Genomic DNA, 23,870 nt, shown 5'->3' with positions numbered 1-23,870 from the left:
CTTTAAGAAGCAGTCTGGGGCACCTGGTGGCTCAGTCGGTTGAGCCACTGACTTAGGCTTAGGTCATGATCTCACGGCTTGTTGGTTGGAGCCCTGCATAGGGATCTGCGCTGATAGCTGGGAGCCTGGAACCTGCTTCGGATTCTGTGTCTCCTTCTCTCTCTGCCCCTCCCTCACTTGCACTCTGTCTCTGTCTCTCTCTCAAAATAAACAAACATAATAATAAAAAAAAAAAAGGCAGACTTAATATCAGTTCCTGATGTTACCATCCTGTGTGTTACTTTGGGCCTTTTAGTTAATCTTCCTAAAAAACATTCCTCATCTCAAAAAATGAGTAAAAGGTATTAATTACCTAATATGGTGCAGGCTTTGTAAAGCACCCATTATGTAGTAGGGACTCATAGTAGTGCACTTCCTTTTTCCTTACCCTAATATAAGATGATAAAATGCTACTTAATAAGACTTCGGTGCTGTGCTTATAAAATGTACATGCCAGAAAGGGTGCCTTACTCTGAAATTTATGCTGCTGTCTTATTTCCCTCATGAGCCTGTGGTGGTGAACTTAACCAAATATATTTTCTAATCTCCCACCCTTAGTGACAGACTGATACATATACCAAATCTTACACTGTAAACACTTGACTTGTTGAAAGAAAAGTAGAGTAGAAAGATTTTTTAAAAAGAACAAGTACAAGGTGAAAAACTTGCTGTTATAATGAACAGAGGTCTTTAGAATTGATTGAGGAAGATTCCTTTCTCCCCCTGCTCTACCCTCTTCATCACCGCAGAGATGAAATCACCTTGTATTGATTCTTTAAAAAGGAAAGTAAAGTATAATGGAGGGACTTTATAAAGTATAAAACAAGGACAGGCTTAGAGGTTAGTTTGTTATTGTTTATTTAATCTTTTCTCTACATAATCCTCTACAGATGTTTCATTTTTAAGGTTAGTAACTGCTGTCTTGATGGAGGCAAGTGGGAAGGCCCCTGGAAGCAGGATCCCCTGGGTAAGAAAGATTCTATGCTCAAAGAAGACTTGGCTTAGGTTTTGTCAGGAGTGGAGAAAAATGGGTCATTTTACCCAGACGATCTTGTCTAAAAGCTGCCATCTAGTGTTCATTTTTGAGAATACATGCTGACATACTAATCCTGTGGTTCTCTATCCCAAGGACCATTTTTATTGATGTTTTTTATGGTTATGCATAGATTCTAAGACAATTTGGTTACCAAAAGGAACACAATGTTAGAAAGAAATTGTTTTTCAGATATTTTCATCATATACATATAGTACTGCCAAAATAGGACTTTAGAATAATAACAGTATAATAATATTTCTGAAGGAAATTATCTCATATTGAACTGCTGTAATAGCAATTTAAAAAAAGTAACTCAGGTTATCTTATCCATCCTTCTAGTTAGTAAATGTTGCCTATAGTTTTTATTGGAGAGAGGGAGAGAAAAACCATTTATTGTATATTTTCAATATGCCAGACTCTAAAAACATTATCTTATATAAGTCTTACCACAATCCTTTGAGTTAAGCATTCTTTTCTTTTAAAAAATGTTTTTATTTATTTTTGAGAGAGAGAGAAGAGAGCATGAGAGAGGCCAAGAGAAAGGGAGACAGAGAATCTGAAGCAGGCTCTGTGCTGACATCAGAGAGCCCAATGCAGGGCTTGAACTCATGAACCATGAGATCATGACCTGAGCATAAGTCAGATGCTTAATGGCCTGAGCCACCCAGCACCCTTGAGTTAAGTATTCTTTACTTTTTGCCCCTCATCTTTACTGAAGTGGAATTGACAAAGGAAATTTGAGTTAGTATTCCTAACACTATTTTACATATGAGAAATTGTAGTGAAATAATTGATTTAAAAAAAATTTTTTTAATGTTTATTTACTTTAGAGACAGAGTGCGAGTGGGGGAGGGGTAGAGAGAGAGGGAGACACAGAATCAGAAGCAGGCTCTGGGCTCTGAATGGTCAGCACAGAGCCCTACATGGGGCTTGAACTCAAAAACTGAGATCATGATGAGAGCCGAAGTAAGACCCTTAACCAGCTGAGCCACCCAGGTGCCCCTATTGACTTTTTATCAAAGAGCAAGTTGACTAAAGAACTCACATCTGTCATACTCACGGTCAGTGCGCGTTCATTTATACCACAATACCTAGTAAACTTTTTGAAATTCAGGGGAAGTCTTACAAACCCCTTTTACTGCTTTCATAAATTGTTCAAAGGCCTAAACAACTCTAGAAATCATGGCATTAAAAGGAACCTCTAAAGGGGCGCCTGGGTTGCTCAGTTGGTTAAATGTCTGACTTCGGTTCAGGTCATGATATCATGGCTCATGAGTTCCAGCCCCGTGTAAGGCTCTATGCTGACAGCTCAGAGCCTGGAGCTTGCTTACGATTCTGTCTCTCTCTCTCTCTGCCCCTCCCCTGCTCATGTTCTGTCTCCCTTTCTCTCTTTCTCTCTCTCTCCCTCTCTCAAAATAAACATTAAAAAAATTTAATAAAAAAAAATAAAAAGGAACCTCTAAACTCCCACATTGCTCCGTAGGATTATTTCCTTAAAACAGATTGTAGTTTTGAGACCTGAATCAAAATGTACACAATTCTTTTTTTTTTCCAATAAAGTTTATTTATTTATTTATTTTAAGAGAGAGAGTGCGAATGAGGGAGAGGCAGAGAGATGGGGAGAGAGAGAAACCCAAGCAGGCTCTGCATTGGTAGCACAGAGCCCGATGTGTGGCTTCAACTCATGAACCATGAAATCATAACCTGAGTCGAAACCAAGAGTTGGACTAAACCACCCAGGAGCCCGGAAAAGTTACAAAATTCTAAGTTAAAAACACTTGGGTGGTTTTATTCTTGAGTTTTGCTAAAGCAAATTCATGAAATGTATGGTTTTTTTTAAAGATATACATTAATTATAATACATTTGACTGAAATCCCATATTTTATATTATATTTACTTAAACCTTTAGCTATTCTGTATTACTTCAGGAATGCAAGTTCTTGCATGGATCAACCAAATGTGCCATGCCCCCAAATTTCAATTTTTCACTGTGTACAGACTGTACTAATCACAACAGAGCAAACACACAGTTAATTTTTAAAAATTAAAATATTAAATTTCCTAGATTCATTATAATGTATTTGATCACCTTTTGAAATTTGATGAGTATTTAACGCTAAATTCCCTAATTTGGAACAATTATTTTAGGGAGCCAGTATGATTTATTAATGAATCATTTAGCATAGAAAAGAGGACTCATTGATTGCCAGAGTCCAGCTCCAGCAGGTCCAGGGGTTCCCAAAGGAAGAACGGCGTCGGTGAAAATAAAACAAAACTAAAATAAAAAACTAGAAAATAAAATACTAAAATAAAAAACTAAAACTAAAATAAAAAACTAAAAATAAATAACTAGAATAAAAAACTAAAATAAAAACAAAAAATAAAAATGGACACAGACAACAGCAGTGTGTTGAACTGGCCGATTTATTGTAGTAAACATGCATTATATATGCTAGTGATTTCCTTGTAACATACGTCATCTATGTTTTTCTAACATTACCTAATTTAAAAAATGTTCCTATGTGTAAACAACCTTTAAGAAATAACATGGTGATTTTCCCCTAACTTTCCCGCATACCCTTTGATTATAGATTAATTTCTTACATTATTCCATTATGCATCTGCATTTACCTATAATCTACAAAGCATTCGCTTTGCTGTTCTCGTGAAAGGCCCTCCATTTCTCAACACCTCAAGTGGAACAGTTACAGGGACATGACCTCCTAACCACATGAGGCCAGAAGAACAATGTGTTCGCCTCGGTCCGAGGTGCCAGAAAGGGGCTGAAAAAGCCTTAGAAACCCATGCCCCATACATTCTCAGAGAGACAATGCACCTAGGAACCAGTGAACCATTTTATACCTTAACTGACTAGGTTCAGTCATCATCTGGAATGCCTCCGGGGGGCCAGGTGGGCCTAGGGGTTGAAGTCACTTGTGCCCAGAGATACACTCCTTAGTTGCCGGAGTGGGGCTTTCAAATCCATATGTCTCTCCTTAGTTGGCTGCCTTTGCTGGCAAAGGTATGAGGCTATCCTTCCTGTAAGTAGAGGAGTCTCCATGGGGGATGGCAAGGGCTAAATGTAAGGCCGCACAATTTCTTGCGGAACCTTATTTTTCTTCCCTAATGGTTCTTTTCCCAGGGGGCCTGCTGAGGGCAATTCCCCAACAGACAATACCCCAGATAGTTTTAAGGCCAAATTACCTAAAAGTGGGAGTACAAGAAGCTTCACTGTCTGTGGGCCGCCCTGCAGTCACCAATCCGTCCACAGCCCAGGCCCTGCCACTCAGGCTGGGATAGCTTGGCTTCTAGCAATTGATTTGACATTCATCTTTCTAAAACCTGAGCTGCTTTTCTTAGGCAAGATTATTTTCCTTCAATCCTGACAACAGTTCTGTTAGGTTTGTAATAATTGTGTGAATTTTTAGGCAAACTACTGCAAATACCCCTCATTTTAGGGTGCTCAACACAATAAAATTTTATTGTTCACATCACAGTCTTAACATGGATTGGTGGAGGTTCTGCTCCATGCATTCATTTAAGGAACTAGGCTCCTTCTCTCTAGTACTCTACCACCTTCAAGGCAGGTAGGATTGTCTAAATCCCAGTTTTCCCCCTTTAGGAGTCTGGCTTCAGGGCCATGCTTTTTTATCCATTCCTTCCCTATGGCTTGTTCTTACCAACCCAGAGTTAGATTTCTCTTTTTGAGCCTAAGATGTGCTTTTATTTATTTATAAATTTTTTTAATTTTTTTTTTTTTTTGAGAGAGAAAGACAGAGCATGAGTGGGGAAGGGGCAGAGAGAGAGGGAGGCACAGAATCTGAAACCTGCTCCAGGCTCTGAGCTGTCAGCAGAGCCTGTCGAGCCCAATGCTGGGCTCGAACTCGGAAACGGCGAGATCGTGACTGGGCTGAAGTCGGTAACTTAACCAACTGAGCCACCCAGGTACCCACCCCTAAGATGTGCTTTTATAAAGTTGACTATAAAATAATTTAATTCATAGAATATTAAGCATCAGACACAGTCCTTCACACTGGTAAGTTATCTTTTTGGCTAAATAAATCCACAAATACATTCAGGCAAAATATTCAGAAACAAATTCTTCACATTTCATACATATTTATGAATTGAAACTTCATGATGTTACTTTTGAAAATATATGTATAGACCTATTTGTATATATGTATTTTAATTGACTGGCAAATGGGCAGTTGTTCTTCAGACCTTAAATATAGATGCACACATACATATATTTATTTTTAACTTAAGAAACTGTAACACATTTGTAGCATTATAAACTGTTTTTAGAGGGTAAAATTATTTTATCTGCAAAACAGAGATTACATGTTAAAACGGAGCTTTCACTTACACATATTTAGATTTTAATATTTACTCCTGCAACATTAAGATTCTTTTTTTTCCCCCAAAAAGCCGACAAGTTCTGTACTCCCTGGCCTTTAATAATTTCTTTGAATAGTGTGAAATTACCTTGTTTTTATATATTTCCAGTTACTGAAAAATTAGGTTTGGGGCAATTAAGGTGTTAAATTCATCAAAACACATCTAGGGGGCCCATTTAACATGAAGAGATGGCTTCCATTGGAGCACAGATCTTTTAGGGAGTAGCTGGGTACTCTGGATGCATCCTTTCTATGGTATGACTTCCTAAGGACTATAGGCTATAGGCTTTTGGTGATAATTCAGGCAATTAGTCCTATATGGAGGCAGTTTGGTAGAAGATTCCTGCATCAACTAGTTCCGGGCATCCCAGAAGGAAACCTGGAAGGTTTAGTTAGTATAGGGTGATTTTTAAGTTAATAGCAACATCAGGGAGTTGCTGAGGTTTATTGGGGCATTCATTTTTCCAATGGCCATACTTTTACCATGGTTACATTTGGACTACATAGTCCATTGGGGGGAAATGGCCTGTATTTGGTGCTTATCATAGGAACCCAATAAGGAAGTATTTACTTTTAGACCTAAGCAAGAGGGCCCTGTACTTAGTGGCCCACACATACCACAAACACTAAACTTGTAAGGCCTGTAGGAGGCAGGAGAAAGTTCTTTTCCTTCTCTTTCTCCTCCTCCTCCTCCTCCTCCTCCTCCTCCTCCTCCTCCTTCTTTTCATGGTTTTCCTCTTTTTTTTTTTTTTTGTATTTTTTATTTAATTTATTTTTTAAATTTATATCCAAGTTAGTGTGTAGTGCAACAATGATTTCAGGAGTAGATTCCTTAATGCCCCTTACCCATTTAGCCTATCCCCCCTCCCACAACCCCTCCAGCAACCCTCTATTTGTTCTCCATATTTAAGAGTTTCTTATGTTTTGTCCCCATCACTGTTTTTGTGTTATTTTTGCTTCCCTTCCTTTATGTTCACCTGTTTTGTATCTTAAAGTCCTCATATGAGTGAAGTCATCTGATATTCGCCTTTCTCTGACTGACTAATTTCAGTTAGCATAATACCCTCTAGTTCCATCCACGTGGTTGCAAATGGTAAGATTTCATTCTTTTTGATTGCCGAGTAATACTCCATTGTGTATATATACCACATCTTTTTTATCCATTCATCCATCGATGGACATTTGGGCTCTTTCTATAGTTTGGATATTGTTGATAGTGAAAGTTCTTTTCCTTCTACCATCATAGGTTCTCTGGCTGAGGCCCTGCAAATTAGACTGATGAAAGACAGACTAACAAGAGAAAAACAAGTTTGTTAATATGCGAATCGTGTATATATGTGGAAGTACTCAGAGATAAGTAACTCAAAGGGATGATTAGAACTTGGGCTTATTTAGCATTAAAAAAGTTTTTTTTAGTAATCTCTACACCCAACTTGGGGCTTAAACTCATGACCCTGAGATCAAGAGTCACACACTCTTACCATCGAGTCAGCCAGGTGCTCCATGGCTTATATAGCATCTTAACAAAAGAACAATGAATGTTTAGAGAAGTGATAAAACAAAGGAATTGAGTTTCTAGGGCAGCAAATTGTGGGAAGGCAAATATATGGGGAACTAATAGAACATAAAATTAGTAAAATTTGTCATGGAGATTCCACTGGTGTAGTCTCCGAGCTGGTAAGGGTATAGAATTGTCTCTGGTCATTAACTTCTGTTCTTTCTGGTTGAGAGAAGATGGGGAATACCTTTATGAGTTTATGTTTTGCTTTTAGGCAAATAGGGGGAGGAAAGAAAGCTTTTTTTTATACTTGATTCTTCTCAGTTGCCTTCAGCTCAAAATAATCCTGATGCCAAAATGATATGTTTTGAAGTGGTGTGTTCTGCTACCCTTCAGATCCCAGGGAGATTAACACTTCAAGACATCTCTTATCTTGGACATATTCTGATGTCCTCAAAAGAAAATGTGACTGCATCCAAATGCTATGATGGCTCCCCAGTTGTGCATTGTGACATTGTGCCAACATCAGAGATGTAGAGTGGAGAGGTTCTGAGAAGCAGAAGCATGTAAGTAGGACATCATAGCAAATTACATTTTTTTGCCAGATCCTTTCAGATAGATGAATGCAAGGGATTCTTACGTAACAATGACCATTTGCCAGTAGTGTGGCGCATCCATTTCTTGCTTCTCTTCATATTTCAGTGAGTGGTTCCAGAATCACTCATGAATTAGTTTAGCACAGTGTTTGCAAAGCTTTGGAAACATTTATGAATATTAATTTATATTGTATTTAAAGTCCTCTACATGTATGCCAAGACCTGATATACATGAAATATGCTGTTAACATTGTCAACTAGATGAAAAAAATTGGCAACTAGCTGGACATTGAATGTTAAAATCATGTTAGTTTTATTAAAAAAAATTTTTTTAATGTTTATTTATTTTAGAGAGAGAGAGTGAGAGAGTGGGGAAGGGGCAAGGAGGGTGTGGGGGACAGAGGATCTGAAGCAGGCTCTATGCTGACAGCAGCAAGCCCAATGCAGGCTTGGACTCACAAACTAGAAGATCATGACCTAAGCTGAAGTTGGAAGGCAGCTATGCTCACCACTATACCACCAACGCTGCACGACCTGAGCTGAAGTCAGAAGCTTAAGCCATTGAACCACCCAGTTGCCCCTTAGTTTTCTTTCCTTCCTCCTTCCCTCCCTCACTTCCTTCCTTCTATCCTTTCTTTTTAAATTTTCATAACAGTGTTTAATAAGGGAGTACCTGGCTGGATCAGTCAGTAAAGTGTGTAGCTCTTGATTTTGGGGTTGTGAGTTGAAGCCTCATGTTGGGTATAGAGATTACTTAAAAACCTTAAATATATATATATATATATATATATATATATATATACACATATATATATGTATATGTGTGTGTGTGTATATATATATACACATGTATATATGTGTGTGTGTATATATATATATATATGTATATATTTACTAAGATTTAATTACATTTTATTACTCATTGCTGTTATTACAATCACTCATGTCACCCGACCTCCTAAGTAGTGTTAGAAGTCTGATATTGAAAAAAATAAAATGAAAGAAAGAAAAAGAATGAACGAACCCTGGTAATGTGCTCCTTATTAGGAATATACCCAATTATGTGCTAGTATAGGAAAAATTCAAAGTTTTGTGAGTGTGTAACCATGAGTATCATGCTCCCTTTATCTTCACTGTTCCCTTCAAAACCAAGAAAACATATGGGTGTAGAGACCACATAAGTTTTCAACTAAGCTGAAATTAGAGTTTTGTAGCATTGAAATGGAGTCTTTTCACCAAAGTACAATATAACTTGAAATAGGAAACAGCAATTGGACTCTGCCCAAATCTGTTGACTAGCATTAAGATTGGGCTAATCTTTCTTAGGTGGGAACACTACAGAAGAAAGTCCCACAGGGACTGGCAGTTGAGACACTGTCAGGCAGTTATGAAAATTCATTTTACCTTTGCTGAACATTTGGATGTTGAGCCAGCTGCCTCTGACAGCACAAAAGTTCTAAATTTGACACCTTGAAAGGCTGGTGTCGAAGTGCAAAACCAAAGGCTGCAACAACCTGACTTTGATACAGTGAATGGAACCAGAGTGCACCTGCACTTAAATTCTTTCAATTTCAGCCCACAGTGGGCTCCAAACATTCCTGATAATGTTCCTGTTCAGGTTCCCTTTTTGAAGGCTCCATTTGTGGGGATAGAACATGCTCCATACAGGTGCTTCCAGCAGATGGCTCTTGCCCTCCCCTAAACTTACAGCACAGCCATTGCTTAAGTGCCCCCTTGAAAAAGGTCCAAAGAAAGATATGTAAGCCCATCTATGACATTACCACTTCACAGAGGCTGCAGAGACCCCAGGCCTGAGGGAGACTCACCACATGACATGATCTCTGCATTCCAGAGCTCCAAGGCTGATGAGACCTGCAGCTGGTGGGTGGGAACTCACACCTCTAAGGTCACTGCTCTGGAAGGCCCTATGCTATGGTGTGGGAATTTATTACTAAGTGGGGTGCATTGACTCCAGCTGGTTCCCACCCTACAGGAATCCCACAGGGGACTAGGTGTCATTTCCAACTTGTATTTTCCAGCTGTGTGATGACCGGTCAGTCTAACAAGGAAGTAGGATGCTTCAGTGTCTGTGGCTTTAGTTCAGGTGCTGTGTGGAAGAAGCCTAGAGAACTTAGGTCAGACAAACAGTTGACCAAAGTGATGTAGGGCCTGGCCTAATGGTGCTCACTTTCACCAGTAGATGCAAGCTCATGTGAAGCACCTCAAACCTAGCAGGTCACATGAGGCCCTAAGAAGCAGGACCATTGGCATCCAGGTCTTTCTGTCTACATGTAGGCAATCTACTGCCACCTTGGTGGAAAAATTTCTCAAGTGGTACCCTTAGTACTGTACTGTGCCACCTTTCTTCTGCTCCTTTCTCTTCCAAGGTCCTGGAGGAGTAACTGTCTTTCCCAGCACACAGTGTTGGTGGAGGGTCTGGAACCAGGCAGCTAAGAGGTATGGAGACCACTGGAACACAGACAGTTCCTCTTAGGTTTGCTGTGATATGCCCATTGTCACCTTGAGTGAGCTGCAGACACTGACATCTTACCCAGCCCTGTTGGACTTTTGCTGTCTCAGCTTGCAGCTCTCTGGAGGACCAGAGTTGGTAGTCCTGACCAGTTGAATATTTGTGCATGCAGATGTCACTAGATGCCAGACCCAGCCCTGTCCTTCGCCCCATGGGCCCCTCTTTTTCTGAAACCACCATCCCCAGAGAGTTAGTTCTTCTGGGATATTCCCCAGACCCTTTGGCCAGCTTTTCCACCTTTCCCTTCTGGGGTCAATACTTTACAGTGTCTACAACCAAAATATCTCCCCACCAGGAGAACTTTCACCATTCACTGGTCATTTAGAACCCTTCTTCATTTGTGGACATCCATGGGCCTTATTCCACTTCACCTTTCTGGTAGGCTATCTTGGTCTTAAGACAGTACATGTCTCCCTCCTGTATAAATGGATCATCCCTTTGTCCCTGAAGACTATTAAACTGACCCCCATTTGTGTTTTTAGACCTAAGCCCTTCAGCTCAGATTGTCCTTTCCTCAAGGTCCTTGATTACCAACCCATCATAGGACTGGAGTAACTAACCGACCTTTCCCTTTTCAAGGTAGAAGTTTCTTTACATTCTTTCCTCGGGCTACTTTGTTAAAGCGCATTTCAAAATAAGGTATACATTTTCCTTTGATGTTTAGTTTTAGCAGTTTTATCAAACAGTATTTTTCTCTTGGAGCTGCCCTGGTATTATGCATTTCTGAACCAAACAACTCATATCTGATTGTTCTATCAAAAAAATACGTTTGACATTAGCTGCAATGGAACACCACCTCAAAGCCTGTCCTCTTTGAACTCTCCTGGTTGGGTCTCAGCTGCTGCAGCAAGGAAGCTTAGATAAGGCCATATGGAGGAGAACTGAAACCTTTGGGCAACAGCCCCAGCTGAACTTCCAGTTGGCATCTGCCACCAGCTGTCAGCTTTGGGAGTGAGGTCGTTTGGACCTTTCTTCTGCACATCACAGAATGGGAGTCCTTTTCCAGATGTACTCCATGTGTGAGGTTTGGAAAAAAACACATATTAGTTGATAATATTGCAGTGTGATGGAAAAAGAATGGCAAATAAGATCTAGCAGAGAAGAATGCCAATAGGATCCCTGTGAGGTGGGCATTCCAGACAGCAAGAGGGATGGATGTTCCAAGAGTGGGCAAGCTTGAGGTGAGCAAAAAAGACACCTATTATGATGAAGTCATAGGTATTGAGCTGGAAATAAATAAGGACAGGTGGCTAGGTCCGAAGACTAAATAGAGATTTCTTGTGGCAGAAAGATGAATACCCAATACTTGTTAGAGGTGATTGGTTTAGAAAGGGTTTTACCTTATCCAGATACTTGAAGAACCATTATACAGGGGGCAAAGAAAAGAATGCCTAGCAACACTATTACTAAATTATACTTGAATTTAAAAATAAAGCCTCTTTCATTCTTAAAAGTACCCATTTCAAAAGCTTACATTGCCCACCAAACAGTCTTTATTTTTTTATTAAAGTTTATTTTATTTATTTATTTTGAGAGAGAGAGCAGGGGAGAGGCAGAGAGAGATGGAGAGTGGGAATCCCAAGCAGGCTCCACACTGTCAGTGCAGAACCTGATGCAGGGCTCAAACTTACAAACCGAGATCATGACCTGAACCAAAATCAAAAGCCAGACACTTAACTGACTGAGGTACTCCTCAGTAGCAGCAGTTTTTAAAGGATAATTTGGATCATGCTCAAATAGAGCTCTGCAAATTTCTTATTGCACTTTTCTTCACTTGAGAGAGAAACTGTTTACACGAACATGAAACAAACCTAAAACCTGGACCTTCACAGAGCTTTCACTCACCCAAATAAATGCATTTATTTGTTATTCTTAGCACTTAACCTAATAATACCCCCTGGGTTATATATAACATTCTTCTGAATATCTACAATGTAGCAGTTATTTCTGAACATTTACTCCTGGAAATTCACAGGATGAACAAGTTTGCATGCCGTAGGATTTCTGAAAACCATCTTGGCAAAAATAAAATAAAAATAAGTGAGGTAGGGCACCTGGGTGGCTCAGTCAGTTAAGCATCGGACTCTTGGTTTTGGCTCAGGTTATATTCTCATGGTTTGTGAGTTCAAGCCCCACGTTAGGCTCTGCACTGATAGTCCGGAGCCTGCTTGGGATCCTCTCTCTCCCTTTCTCTCTACCCCTTCCCTGCTTGTTCTCTCCCTCTCTCTTAAAAAAAACCCAAAAAAAACAAAAAAACAAAAACTTAAAAAGTGAGGTAATCATTTCACAGTATATACATATGTCAAATCATTATGTTGTACATCTTAAAGGAATACAGTGTTCTATGTTGATTATATCTCAGTAAAACTGGGGGAAAATGAATGAGGGCTTTGGAATAAAATTGGAACGTAATTTTACTAGCTAAGTATTTAGTCTGTCTTGGCTTAACTACAGTGAAAGTATTCTAATATTAACCTCAAAGAATCCTATTCCAAGAATATGGTAGTTAATGGTAAATAGGGCTGGAAGGAAGTTCCTCATAGGTGGAGATTTTTACGAAACCAATTAGAGTCTCAAAGTTCTATTTTTCTAGAAACATCAAAAACTATCAGGATGTGTTGAATTTTGATAGTGACTCTTGAAAATGTTTAGAAATTAAATGCACTGGTTCTTTAGTTGTATGTATATTATGGTGGATTTAATGAAAAGAATCTTCTCAGATCAAAAGCATGTTTTCCTCAAATCTATCTTAGTTCCTTAACTACCTTGACATCCCAATTAAGAGCAGGGAGAAAATCAAGGAGAAGACACAGGGAAAATAAAAACTAATACAAAAGGAAGACAGTGATGTTTTACATTTGTATCCCAGCATTCTTCATTTGCCCTCATTTTTTGCTGACAATAATAAAATCTGAAGCATGCAGTCTCACATAGTGAGTGGCTCAGTCACTGTAACCTATTATGGTAATACCTGCTCATAATTCATCAGGGGACCACAAGAAATACAGAACTACATGCTCACAAAAACAGCAGCTAACCTTTAAAAAAGAAGCAAAAAAAAAAAAAAAAAACAAAAAAAACAAAAAAAGGAAAGGAAACAAAATGTATGGGGTCATTTCTTCTCCAGAGAATAAAAAGACTAAAATATATCAACTGATGGCAGAATATGAGAATTCATTACTCTTCTGTAAAATTTACAAAAATATTTGCATGCTAAAACCTATCAGAGTTTATTAACAAGCTGTCATTTATTGAGCACCTACTAGATACAGAGCACTTTTACATGTCAGTTGGGGTTACCATTCACAGTTCTAAGCCAGAGTAGCAGGGACTGTGGTCATAGGCATACTTGTATGTATGTAACATAACTGTTACAACAACTCCTTTGGAAATAATACAAAACCCAGTGCAAACTGGCTTCAGAAAAAGAATTTCTTGGGTTACACAATGCAAAATTATTTTCAATAAAAAATAGTTTTGATTTTTTTTCCTTTTTTCTTAATGTTTGTTTGTTTATTTGTTTAGAGTGTGCACAAGGAGCAAAGGGGCAGAGAGAAGGAGAGACAATCCTGCACAAGTGGGGAAGGGGCAGAGAGGAGAGACAGAATCCCAAGCAGGCTCTGTGCCATAAGTGCAGAGCCCGATGTGGAGCTCGAACTAATGAACTAGGAGATCATGACCTGCGCTAAGCTCAAGAGCCAGATGCTTAACTGATTGCACCACCCAGGTGCCCCAAAAATAGTTTTTGAAAATAAATTATTATTATTGTTTCAATGTCTATATTTTCTAGAGTCCACTGGACTTCAGAACATCAAAAACTGATTATGTAATTTGCTATTAGTATTATGAGCAATTGAAAAGTTCATTTATTTACTTATTTATTTTTAAATGTTTATTTTTGAGAGAGAGCAAGCGTGTGTGCGCATGAGTGGGGGAGGGGCAAAGAGAGAGGGAGACAGAGAATCCAAAGGAGGCTCCAGGCTCTGAGCTGTCAGCACAGAGCCCGACGTCAGGCTCAACCCCACAAACACTGAGATCATGACCTGAGCTGAAGTCGGATGCCCAACTGACTGAGCCACCCAGGTGTCCCGAAGAACTCATTTTTTAAAAGTTTATTTATTTTGAGAGAGAGTGGATGAGAGCACAGGCAGGGGAGGTTCAAAGAGAAGGAGAGACAGAATCCCAAGCAGGCTCCACACCATCAGCACAGAGCCCATGAGATCACTACCTGAGCTGAGATCAAGAGTCAGACACTTAGGGACCCCCTGGGGTGGCTCAGTGGGTTAAGCGTCTTTGACTTTGACTTTGGCTCAAGTCATGGCCTCATGGTGGGTCCAAGCCCCATGTTGGGCTATTTATGCTGACAGCTCAGAGCCTGGAGCCTGCTTCAGGATCTGTGTCTTCCTCTCGTTCTGCCCCTCCCCCACTCACATTCAGGCTCTCTAAAAAAAAAAAACCAAACACACACACACACACACACACACACACACACACACACACACAAAACATTAAAAACAAATCACTCAATCAGCAACTGACCAAGCCACCCAAGGCACGCTGAAAAACTCATTTAAAAAAATTAAAATAAAATTTAATGTTTATTTTTGAGAGGGAGATAGAGCGTGAGAAGGGGAGGGGGAGAGAGAGACACACAGAATCCAAAGCAGGCTCCAGGCTCTGAGATGTCAGCACATAGTCCGATGTGGGACTTGAACCCACTAACTGAGAGATCATGATCTGAGACTAAGTTGGATGCTTAACTGACCACCCAGGCACCTCAAAACTTTTTTTTTTTAATGGCCAATGTGGGGCTTGAACTTAAAATCTCCAGATCAAGAGTCACCTGTTCTATCAACTATGTCAGCGATGCCCCCAAAAGCTTTGGTTTTGTTTTTTTTTTTTTTTGAGAAACTCATTTTTTACAAGTAGTGTCTCTGAGGTAATTTCAAAGGTAATTCATTCACATAAAGGTTTCAAAAGGATCACAGCTACCTTGCAACTGTAGTTCATTATCAGAACTAAATGAATTATTCTGACAATAATATTAATTACAATCCAAATTTAATGGTAATTCTACTTCAGGGATATATTGCAGTTGTTTGGATTATAATTTAGTCAGTATTCCTAAGTGGCCTACTTCAATAGTCAAGACTGTGAAACAAGTACAATGTAACATTTTATATAGCGTTTTATAGCTTTAAAAATGCTCCCATTTTAAAAAAAACGTTGTGTTTGGAGTGCATAACAACTCAGGGAGGTCAACACAACTGATTTAGCACCTTCAGTCTTAAGGTGAAAAAACTGAGACTCAGTTATACTTAGTTGAGCAGTTGTAACTTATAAACATTACACAACTGGTAAATAGTGGGGATGGGTCTGGAATAGGCCCCCAGACTTCCAGTCATTTCCCATTACACCAAGCGTAAAGAATACTACTTAAAAGGGCAGACGCTGGCTCCATGTGACTGTGAGCAAATTAATCTCACCAGGCAACAATCTGTCTGTAAATTGGGAATAATAGCGTGTACTTCACTGGATAATACTTCACTGAAGATAAAAGGTGCTAATACCTGCAGAGCACCTAGAACAGTATCTGGCAAATCACAAGCCCTATATAAGTTCTACCATGTCACCTTAACCCCTAATGAGATGGGGGTCTTCTACACCTTACTAAATAATACACCCAATTAAGCACAGAAGGAGGGCACATCTCAGAAATTTTCTAAGTGTGAGAAGAGTAGAGAGCAAACCATATTTTTTACTTCTAATATTCCCACTATTTTTGATTTAGTTATATTTCCACAATGTCTTTACAACCAAGTAAATCTGGCAAACCTGTGTTAGGAGCACTTGCCTAGGATTGAGACCACCAAGACCCTTAATTACTCAAGAAGCTGACATCAAGAGGACATGCCAGTCAACGTGTAACATAATTTTCAATAAAAACGAAGCAATTGGTCTCAGCCCAAACCCACTGATAAGTACATGGAGTGACCTAATGAAAGATGGCTGGGTCAAAGCCCCAGCGAGACCCAGCTGCAACAATGAAAATTCTTTAAAGAAGTGTTTCAGTCCGCTAAAGGTCTGCGCGGGTCTTTTGGATACCTTGGATTGGGCAGAGCTTAATGCTCAGCTACAACAGGTGGCTGTAAATCGTCCGTGACCAGGAGGCCCCCACAGTTCTAGTTCTGCCAATGCAGGCCGAAGTTGGTTCAGCCGCCGTGCTCCTGCCAAACCTGGAGTCCCCATTTCCCATTCGTGCCTCGCCCTCTAAAATCTCCACCAGTGGGGGCGGGACGTTCTCCGAGGTCTCGCGTTACTGGCGCAAATTCAGAGCAATTTCGCGAACGGAGGCCTTTGCTACAAAGTCGGGGGTAAGGGGATGGCAGAACCCAGGTCTTCCCTGGCAAGAAGACCGTAAGTGGAAGGCGACAAGGCGACGCCATAAGAGACGCCGGGCTCCAGGCTCTGTCGCCGCGGCTCCGCCCACGACGGCGGCTCTGACGTCGCAGCCTCTGGCGCCCCCACTCTCCCCATCTGGTTGCGATAGGCCGATAGGCCAGGTAGACGCAGGGACTCTAGTCTGGTTGTGCCCAACAGTGGGGAGTCAGGGGGGTGGGCTGCGTCCGGCCGCCCCCTTCGCGTCGGTTCCTGTCCTCTCCGCTCTCTCCTCAGCCTCCCAGAGCCAAGACTTCCTAGGCCTCAGGGGGCCGGAAGTTACGAGAAGGTGGCGCTTGCCCAAGTGAAGTGCGCAGCTTGGAGTTGGAGGGAGGAACGTGACAGGAACCCTCTAGGCCATGGAGGTTCACGCGGCTCCAAGTGGGGCTGGTGCTCACCGCTGCGGTTGACGGTCCAGCAGTACATCCTTTGGTACCTTTACTGGCCCTGCGAGTACACTGGCTTCTTGGGGAATGTCTCTGTAACTGACAGCCTTTTTACTGCCTCTGTAACTCACTCGCCTTTTTACTTTTATTTGTTTTAAAACAATACACATTTACTACCTCCTAGTTCTGTAGGTCAGAAGTACAGGTTGGCTCAGCTGAATGCTCCATTTCAAGGGGCACCTGGGTGGCTCAGTCAGTTAAGCATCCGACTTCAGCTCAGGTCATGATCTTGCAGTTTGTGGGTTTGAGTCCAGCATCGGGGTCTGTGCTGACAGCTCAGAGCCTGGAGACTGCTTCAGATTCTGTCTCCCTCTCCCTGCCCTTCCCCTGTTCACAGTCTGTCTGTCTCCCTCTCTCTCGCTCTCAAAAATAAATAAACATTAAAATAATTTTTAAAAAAGGCCCACTCGCCTTTTTAGCTACAGTCTTGACCTGCCCTTCCAGAAAATTGCTGTCCGGCTGTGATGGGTGGGATGGAGGTGTAAGAAAAGACCTCAGAACAGTTTCTGAATACCAGATTCTGGAAGTGTCAGAGCTAGGGAAGGCAGAGACCATAGGGCAGTTTCCACCGTGTCCTCTATTCCTGTTGTCTGGTGGAGTGAGCCTCTGGCTGACCATTACCCCTTCTACTATTGAAGACTTTTTTGCAGTGCTTTTTGGCATTGGCACATGGTCTCATGGCATTGGCACCACCACAAGCATGAGAGCTTCCTGGGCCTAATCCCTTCTTCCACCTCCTTTTCTACTAGGCAAATTTTAGGATGATTAAACACCAAGGTCCTTAAAGTCTGGTGGAGAATCTGAGTTCAAAATTAAATTTGGAATATTTCAGGTGGATTAAAAAATATTTCAGCAATGCAGACAATTGTGTTGTGAGGGATGGTGCTATTGGTAAGATAAGTCTTGATATCCTATCCAACAGTTTAATGTCTGAATATGTTCAATGGTTTTTGACAACTATGCAGTCACAGTTGTGATTGATGGGAGCCATACATGTTTGGACTTTTTGATCGCAGAGGCAAGAAAAATTTGACAGAATAACCCCTCTGCTATTCACAAACAGACATATTTCTAGTTTCTTTTTTAGTTAGTACCCTCGTCTGAAAATATGAGAGAAAAGTGGGTACCTAAGATAATTCTCCATTGTCTGAAGACTTCTAGTTTGTTGAAACCAAAATTGATCTCAGAAATGTGATTCTCGGTTATTGAAAAGCTTGCCAAAGATACATAGACACCTCTCATGACACAGACTGCTGAAATGTTGGTCTGTGACCTGAACGCCGTGAAATACGTGGAGTATTCTGTATTCACACAGAAAAACCTAAAGGATGTGTTTGACAAAGCACTGTTAGCTGCCTTGGAGCCTCTAGAACTACAGAATAGCTGCAGGTGAGTACTGGTCTGAACATACCTCCAGACCACTTTCTGCACCATTATCATTAGACTAAAAGCAACATTTAAATAAAATTAAAAATTAAAATATATTTTTGCAGTTGTAGGAGGAACCACTCTATGCTAGTTCTCTAATGACCTTACATCCTGTCAGCCTTACTTGACACATTTGGCATCCAACCTGGGGCTTCTAAGGTTAGGAAGTCTTTTTGGAAGAAAGAGCCTCTTGGGCCATATCATAAGACTCCCTGCGATCTGGTAGTGTATGCTTTTGTCTAAGTGGTGGACAAGAGTGAGGAAAGCCTCCTCCCACTGCCATACCTGTTAATAGACTGTGTGTTGGATTAAGTGACACGAGTGAGGGCTCTGAGCCAATTCAATGTATCATTGTGAAAATGTATAATTTGAATGATATGCTACTTTATTGTAGTATGAATGCTTATAAAGTGTTAGAGAAAAAAATTTCTGATATTCAAAGTTTCCACTGTGTAAATAATGCCTGTTGACAAATCAAAAGTTTTGTCTCTGTGATATTGGCAGATGCTTGCCCACACATGTGACTAATAAACCCTTACAAAACTCAAAGCCTTCTTAACAAGTAATGTTTGGGGACTGTGTGAGTGAATTTTCCACACTGCCTTCTTGCAGTCGAAGAAAAAATGATGCCTCTCACAAAGTAAAGGACTGTATGGTTCTTATGAAGCTACCATGTCATGCCAGACTTGTAAGACCTGCCAGGAGTTGACCTGCTTATCTGCGGTGAAAGAGTTCATACCATTATGGCCATTGAAACTTATCTATGTTAGGTTTTATTCAGAAAACAATTCACACACCCAAGTAGTTGTAACTGATACCTCTGAATATACTGTGGGAACAGGTGTGTATGTATAATACTTCTCTCGATTGTAAGGAATGTTCCCATTGGGGAAATGCCACAAATAAAACAGCACTCGTGGGACGAGTATATAAGTAGGTGCATGCTGGATCTTTCAGCCTAGTTATATGACACTAGTAGAGCAGTACAGAATGCTGAGTGAAGGGAAGAGAGTGAATGAGGAGATCACTGTAGTGAAACTACCCAGCAGAATGTACAGACTGCCCTTCAGCTTGGACTGCTTTGTTCTAACCTTTTGAGCTATATGTGTCAGTGATTAACAGTTATGTAGCCTGGAGCCTGTGACACTAGGCAGTAGTGTCCGCTTGGGTTTTTGACACAGAATTTGCTTGAAACTGCTGCCTGGTATACTCCATTTGAGGGGCAGTTATTGGCTTGTTACTGAGTGTGGGTGGACACTGAGAAGCTAACTAAGCCATAACAGGTGTTGTTATATTCTGACATGCCCATTCTGGAATGAAGTAAAAATGAAAACACCAACAAAATGAGTATTGCCTAGTAATCATGCATTATAAAATGGAAATGATATATCTGGGAAAGAAGTAAACTCAGTGTATTCGTTTCCTGTTGTTGCTATAAGAAATTACCACAAACTTAGTAATTTGTTTAAGCCAAACTGAGTTGTGGCTTAAAATAACCCAAATTTATTGCCTTACAGTTCTGAGAGCCATAAGTTGAAAATGGATTTCAGTAGGCTGAAATCAAGATGTTGGAAGGGCCGTACACCCTCCAGAGGCTCTAAGGGAGTATCTGTTTCCTTGTCTTTTCCAGTTTTTGCAGAGTCTCCTCATTCTTGGGCTCATGACCCCTTCCTCACAATCATTCCAACCTCTTGCTTCCTTCATCATATCTTCTACTTCCTTTTCTAGTCAAATCTCCCTCCTCTCTTTTTCTAAGGATACTTGTAATTACATGTAGGGCCAACATGGATAATCCAGGATAATCCTCCCACTTAGATCCAGCAAGCTGGGTCTCCTGAGTGTTTTTTGCTGTGCTAACTAAAGCGAGGGGGGGAAAAGGTGCAATTTGATGACACCTTTTTGTTTTTTGTTCTCTCCTCTAGGTGGGAGTGGAAAATTACCAAAGGTGAGCCTAGGTAGGCCAAAAATATTAAAAGTTTGGTGTTTCTCCAAGTGGGAGGAAAAAATGTTAGATCAATTCCTAGGGCTGGAGTAAAGCAAACCAGAGGGGAGTGGGGAGGGAAAAAAAACACTTCAGCCGTTTCTTCAGCTTAGTTGCTATCACTATTATATTAGTCATACCTTCCATCTCCATTCTAGCTGATTCTTCCTTGGTACCTGTAATGTTAACCCTAAATTTTAAGTTCACTGGTAGAGGGTTGGAAAAAATTTCATTTAAAAGGGTGGGGGGCATATTTAAAAAAAAAAAAAAAAAAGCTTTGTGTTATCCTGGACTTCAGCCTCTACTACAAAACTATAATCATCAAGACAGTATGGTATCAGCACAAAAACAGACACATAGAACAGGGGAATAGAACAGAGAACCCAGAATTGGACCCACAAATGTATGGCCAACTAATCTTTTACAAAGCAGGAAACAGTATCCAATGGAAAAAGGACAGTCTCTTTAGCAAATGGTGCTGGGAGAACATGCAGAACATGCAGAACATTCAGCAACATGCAGAAGAGTGAAACCAGACCACTTTCTTACACCATGCACAAAAATAAACTAAAAATGAATGGAAGACCTATATGTGAGACAGGAAACCATAAAAACCCTAGAGAACAACCTCTTTGACCTCAGCCACAGCAACTTCTTACTTGACATGTCTCCAAAGCCAAGGGAAATAAAAGCAAAAATGAACTATTGGGACCTTATCAAGATAAAAGGTTTTGTACTGCAAAAGAAACAATCAACAAAACTAAAAGGCAACCAACGGATTGGGAGAAGATATTTTCAAATGACATACCAGATAAAGGGTTAGTATCCAAAATCTATAAAGAACTTACCAAACCCAATACCTGAAAAACAAATAATCCCCTGAAGAAATGGGCAGAAGACATAAATAGATGCTTTTCCAAAGAAGACATCCAGATGGCCAACAGACACATGAAAAGATGCTCAACATCACTCATCATCAGGGAAATACAAATCAAAACCACATTGAGATACCACCTCACACCGATCAGAGTGGCTAAAATTAACAACTCTGGAAACAACAGATGTTGGTGAGGATGTGGAGAAATGGCAACTTTCTTGCACTGTTGGTGGGAATGCAAACTGGTGCAGCCTCTCTGGAAAACTGTGGAAGTTCCTCATAAAATTAAAAATAGAGCTATCATATGACCCAGCAATAGCACTACTAGGAATTTATCGAAAAGATACAGGAGTGCCGATTCATAGGGGCACATGTACCACTATGTTTATAGCAGTGCTTTCAATAATAGCCAAATTATGGAAAGAGCCCAAATGTCCATCAACCGATGAATCAATAAAGAAGAAGATGTGGTTTATATATACAATGGAATACTACTTGGCAATGAGAATGAAATCTTGCCATTTACAACGACATGGATATGGAACTGGAGGGTATTATGCTAAGTGAGATAAGTCAGAGAAAGACAGATATCATATGTTTTCACTCAGATGTGGAATTTGAGAAACTTAGCAGAACACCATGGGGGAGGGAAGGGGAAAAAATAGTGTCAAACAGAGAGGGAGGCAAACCATAAGAGACTCTTAAATACAGAGAAAAAACTGGTTGATGGGGCAACAGGGGAGAGGGGAAATGGGCGATGGGCATTGAGGTGGGATGAGCACTGGGTGCTGTATGTAGATGATGAATCATGGGAATCTACTCCTGAAGCCAAGAGCACACTGTATATACACTGTATGTTAGCTAACTTGAGAATAAGTTATATTTTTTAAAAAAAGGAGATTTGTGTTTTCTGGCTATTGCATCTGAGTATAGAATAAAAATTGATGTAAAATGTTATGCTTATAATTTCATAAGTGCTAGAGGGATCATCCCAATCAAGGAAACCTGCAAAAAACCCTGCTTTTTTGCCACTGGTGGGTGGGTTGAAATAAAAAATTTTAAGTATCAAAACCCAAGTAAATCTCCATAACTGATGATATTTACTATATTTTTTGCCTATTGGAACCTCTGGAGAAAAGGCAAAAGCATGAAAAGAGAGGTACTCTTCAGGTGAAATACACTTACGAAGTTTACAAACCAGAGTTTTAGATGCCGATGAGCTTTTGTCAAATCAGATGTTCTGACCCATAAAAGCTGATCATTTTCCAAAGTGTTGTGCATATTTTTGAGTGGGTGTATTTGGACTCTAAGCCTGATAAGATAAAAAGGGTGTAACAAAGCCTTGCTTGGCAGTTGGACCTGGTACATAGTAGTCTAGCCTTGCAGCATCCCAGCTTTGCTACTGCTGAAGAAGAGCCACTGGCTCTTTTGGTACCCTAATGCTAATCACCTAGACCTGACTCTAAGCTGAAACCTGATACTTTTGATAGGGCTGTTTCAACCCCACCCCTAGGTTTGCCAACGTAAAATCTGACAAAATTTCCCTGTTCAAAAATCAAAACCCAGATGCTGGGACAGTTGCAGATGGGACAGCCCAGATGTGGGCTACATTGTGGAAACATCTTGGATGCTGTCTATACCATCTGGGTCACAAACACCCAAAGAAAATGGCTTATTTCTAATGTTTGTTTATTTTTGAGAGAGAGGGAGAGAGAGAGAAAGAGAATGATTGGGCGAGGTGCAGAGAGAGAGAGGGAGACACAGAAACCGAAACAGGTTCCAGGCTCTGAGCTGTCAGCACAGAGCCTGATGCATGGCTCAAACTCACAGACTGCAAGATCATGACCTAAAAATGGCTTATTTCTGATGGGACCATCTGAAATTGAGCTACTGATCCGCACCGTATCTCTGCTGCAGAGACTGATTGTGATCCTAACTTCTGATTCCTACAAAAGCTGCAAACTGGGCACATCATAGTGAGTGTGACCCCTCTACCCATTACTGACAGATGAAACCCTGGACCCCATCTCAGGGCTGTTTCACTGTTGTTGACTTGTTGTTTTTGGCTTTCCAGATTGGTTGCATTTTGCAACAGTGATCTGATAGCCTGACTTCCCTCACCTTCCTCCAGGTACATACACCATGGTAAGGCAGTTTGATTATTTTTTATTTTTTTAATGTTTCTTATTTGTTTTAGAGAGAGACAGAGACAGAGCATGAGTGGGGGAGAGGAAGAGAGAGAGGGAGACACAGAATCTGAAGCAGGTTCCAGGCTCTGGAGCTGTCAGCACAGAGCTCAACTCAGTGTTTGAACTCACAAGCCGTGAGATCATGACCTGAGCCGACAAAGGGAGTGATCTTTTCTAGGTTGCTCCTTAGATAAACAATCAGGACAAAAGAATGGGAAGTTATGTAAACTCATGAAAAAAATTGTTTTTAATTCAAAATTTCATTCTAGACAATTCTGAATATGATGTCTTTCTGGTTCTTTCTAGTTAAATTATATAAAAATGATTTTGTGAAAATACTTTTGTGTTTCTTGCATACAACGCTTCCAGATGAAAGATCTAGATGAGAGTAGGGGTTGATTAAAAAAATGT

General features: G+C 40.4%; 1 long non-coding RNA gene across 11 annotated transcripts in view; it reads left to right on the top strand.

Moving 5' to 3' along the window:
- Positions 1 to 23,870, top strand: part of LOC106985311 (uncharacterized) — a 57,387-nt gene that overhangs the window by 12,684 nt on the left and 20,833 nt on the right. For 3 of the 11 annotated variants that reach the window (XR_003416538.2, XR_003416539.2, XR_003416537.2), the window contains exons 3-4: positions 6,723 to 6,784; positions 7,371 to 7,540. This is a non-coding gene — a long non-coding RNA (uncharacterized LOC106985311). Of the gene's footprint in view, positions 1 to 6,722; positions 6,785 to 7,370; positions 7,541 to 8,000; positions 8,353 to 10,679; positions 13,595 to 13,625; positions 13,879 to 20,334; positions 20,358 to 23,344; positions 23,416 to 23,870 lie in introns of those variants that run through there. The other 8 variants (XR_008291194.1, XR_003416542.2, XR_003416545.2 and 5 more) reach the window with 7 other exon arrangements.

This window comes from Acinonyx jubatus, chromosome D4 (genome assembly GCF_027475565.1).
Source record: "Acinonyx jubatus isolate Ajub_Pintada_27869175 chromosome D4, VMU_Ajub_asm_v1.0, whole genome shotgun sequence".
In the NCBI taxonomy this organism is placed as follows: Eukaryota; Metazoa; Chordata; class Mammalia; order Carnivora; family Felidae; genus Acinonyx; species Acinonyx jubatus.
The sequence above is the reverse complement of the archived record's forward strand: the minus strand, read 5'-3'. Positions and strand labels throughout refer to the sequence as shown.